At 35.7% G+C, this 3,551-nt stretch overlaps 1 long non-coding RNA gene across 2 annotated transcripts; it reads right to left on the bottom strand.

Annotated features, from left to right (window-relative positions):
• Positions 1-1,972: 1,972 nt before the first annotated feature.
• On the bottom strand, positions 1,973-3,277 carry LOC130464382 (uncharacterized). 2 transcript variants are annotated; one of them, XR_008924769.1, is made up of 3 exons: positions 3,141-3,277; positions 2,635-2,909; positions 1,973-2,373 (listed from the first exon to the last, which is right to left on the bottom strand). It is a non-coding gene; the product is annotated as an uncharacterized lncRNA (long non-coding RNA). The 2 variants fall into 2 exon arrangements; XR_008924770.1 differs by having other exon boundaries at positions 2,635-2,785; positions 3,141-3,249.
• Positions 3,278-3,551: the final 274 nt, after the last annotated feature.

Raw genomic sequence — 3,551 nt, 5'->3', positions numbered from 1 at the left:
TATCGTGATATGCCTGGAGTGCAAACATACTTAACTCACAACGGCCATAGGTTCCCTTGTGATCCCTGGTGTGGAGATCCCTCAACATACATCCAGTGGAGCAGAGATTGAGAATTCGGGGGACGTTTACTAATACAGGGAGTGTCCAGCATTAGCCCACGCGGCGTGGTCCTTACTAGTTCAATTTTGACGATGATGGGACATGCGTTATGCTACATTACTACTCTTGATTGATTTTAATGCACATATATCACTAAACAAATGTCAAAACGCTGATTTAGATTGATTAAAGGGGCTTAACAATACCAGTTTGTCCAAGAGTTATTCGATTTAGGCGTGGGCAATATAACATATTAAAGTTGGCTGATTTACATGGTGGGGAAAGCAATAAAAATATAAATTCACGTTACAGCAAAGCGTAGGCTTTACTGCGGTTCTCAGGAATACCTACCACTTTACTTTGCTACCATTCCGTTTGGCTTTAGAACTTTCCGATGACTGACTAACTATGGGACGAGATTCTTCTAGAGTTTTGAGTATTTTAGGCTTAAGGACTGTGTTTAGATTTCAGCAGCACTTGGACAGTATTCAGCGTTCAGGCGGTCGTGCGGGCGGGGTCTGCTTAACAGTGTGTTAAACACGGGAGACGCACGAATACGGGACAGAGAAAAGCTCCGGTCAATGCTCAAGCTTAGGGGTTTAGGGTAGGAAGTGTGTGTTATTTTCCGGTTTTCAGATGCCCTATTTATAGTAAAATAGGCCAGCAAAAGATAAATTTCAGAATGGGAATTTTCCAACTAAAATCTGTTGAACGCTCGAAAACTCCAGCGCTTGGATCAGGAGCTCTTGTTATTTCTAGCGCTTGCAATTTGTGCGCCATATCTGTTCTGGTGACAGCTGGATCAATTTTATCTTTTGCGTGATTGTGTAAGTAGCAAACTGCAACGCTGGAATAAAGCAGCGCGTATCGTTTGAGCGTTGGAATAAAGTGACGCTCAGGCTGCCAGCGCTGGAATTTTCCAGCGCTGGTGTTTTACTTCACTTTTCCAATCTTATCGGTTTTTTACCGAATCTTACTCACGTTTTCTATCCTTTAGGAACACGAGTTGGACTTCAACTCAGTCCTTACCTAATGATAAACCGTAAAGCGATTGGAACACTTAGATATTTTACCTTACACGGTTGCTATTCTGGGCAGCGTTTAAGCATAACAGCTGTTATAAATTGTAGTTTCTAAAAATGGAAAAATAGTTTAAGGGAAATCAGTCAGTAACGGATCGTTCGCGACATATTTAGGAAAGCTTAGTCAAGCGGTTTTTGGTTTCATCATTGAACACACCATGTTGGGCCTAGGGACAAATCTAGGTGTGTACAGCTGGCCTTATGTATAAGACATCTATTTTTAGGATTTCAGATTTTACTTGGACAAAACTTAGTCTACTACTTGAAAAAGGGTTTATAACGACAAATTTTTTCGTCATTATAAGTCCAAAAAGTCGTCGTTAAAGGTTCGTCGTTAGTTTTTTCGTAATAGCTTCCGACGTTATTAGCATTAACGTCAACGTTCATCGTGAATTTTACACGACAATATTATTGTTTCTAGTTACTTTTTAGCGACAAGATTGTTCATCGTTGTTTATTAACGATAAAATGAATGTTTTCAATGACGTCGAACAAACAACAAATAACGATAAACAAAGTTGAGGTAAAAAGAGAATCAAATTGACCCAATAATTTTAATTATCGTCCAACTACGACAAAATATTTTGACGTTAATGTAACTATAAAGTAAATATATTTTGATGTTAATATGAAAAATATTAATAACTTGCAATTTACTCATAATCATAAAAAGTATATAGAATAATACACTAAATTTATAATAAACGTAATCAATCCCAAAAGATTTATAATATAAAATTTCAATGTGAGTCAAAACAACCAAACCAACCAACCAACCAAACTCGTTCTATACTAAGAGTTAAATCTCAATAATTCCATGCTCTCAAACAAAAAGTAAGAAAATTTGCACCGAATATCTAAAACTGATGTGTAGCAGCTTCGACCTATTTTTGCATTTCTTATCCAGCATGTGAAGTTGGAAGTGTAACATTAAGTTGAACTAATGCATCTTAAAACATTTTCATTTTAGAGCCAACCAGGATAACACGTTCCTTCATTTCATTGTTTTCAGCTTGTACTTCCTCCATGCGATTTGCAAGAATTACATTCTGTTAGTTAATGGGCAGCATTCAATTTATTTTGAAGTTCTACTCTACTGGGTTGTGGTCCCTTTACATATTTAAGCTTTATTCCTCCTCCAAAACCTATAACCCGATCTCGAGATTTTGATTTAAAAACCTACTGTACTACCTAGCAAAACAAAAAGAAATTACATTAGTAACATGAAAAATACATTTGCAAATGGTTTGATTAATCTTTCTGCTATCTATGAGCCAAAGTAGAAAAGTAGCAGTAGCAGAGCACATGAGCCGCTAACATAAAAGGCCTTAAAAATAAGAATTAAACAAAAAAAACTATAGTTTGGCATGTAAAAAAGGGTCAGGGAAGATAAACAATAATTAATTTATTATCATTAAAGAAATAACAAAATCATGCATTCTATGAACATACCTACTTTTGTGTACATTTGTGTCATCAGGCATCTTGGAGGGACCTCAGTGCCCCTTTCTTGTGAGTCGGATTGATTTAGAACACATCAACCAAACATAAATGTAAAATGTCACCTTGTTTTCAAAGACCCTTTTTTCTGGCAGGGTTGCAACTGAAATTAAGACAAGTTTAAGCTAAATCAGAAGATTCCATAACTAGCAAAAAAAACACCTCCCTACCGTTGACCAGAACAAGCCCACCTCAACTTTGAACCCCCAAGACTAGCTGATGTAACACTGCATCAGCACCGCAGAAAAAAATGAAAATTCAAACTCCAAAAACAAACAGTTCAATAGAATACTTTGATCAAAATTGAAAATCAAACTCCATATCACTTGAAGCCGACAACATAATAATTCAACTAACATACAGTTCAATAGAATCTATAATCCGGAAGCTAAAAAAAATACTAGTATAGTTCTACAACATCTAATAAAAATGAAAAGTATAAGTCTTAAAAAAAATACCTCATTAAGACGGCTTCACTTCGTAGTTTAACATAATTTTTATCTCACCTCTCATTTTTTATCAGTCATCATGAAATATTGACTAGAGATTTTTATTCACATTAATGACAATTAAAACAAAGATAATTTTAAATAAGTAGTTACCATACTCCATGATATATAATTACAGAGTAACAATAGTCAAAGTTGGTATGTCCCTAGAATGTCAAGTTCCCACGAACAATCTTGCACAAGCCATCCATGATTTCCCAACAACTATACAAATACTCAACCAGCAAAAACAAAATCTTGTGCCATCCAAATATATAATTGTTGCCCACAAGTAGTTGGAAAGTTAACTTTTAGCTGTGTAGACGCTTACATTTGGTCTCCGGCTAGAAGCGATAAGTTCGATGATGAAACAAAACATCC

This window comes from Spinacia oleracea, chromosome 6, assembly GCF_020520425.1.
Source record: "Spinacia oleracea cultivar Varoflay chromosome 6, BTI_SOV_V1, whole genome shotgun sequence".
In the NCBI taxonomy this organism is placed as follows: domain Eukaryota; kingdom Viridiplantae; phylum Streptophyta; class Magnoliopsida; order Caryophyllales; family Amaranthaceae; genus Spinacia; species Spinacia oleracea.
This window is presented reverse-complemented; position numbering and strand designations above follow the sequence as displayed.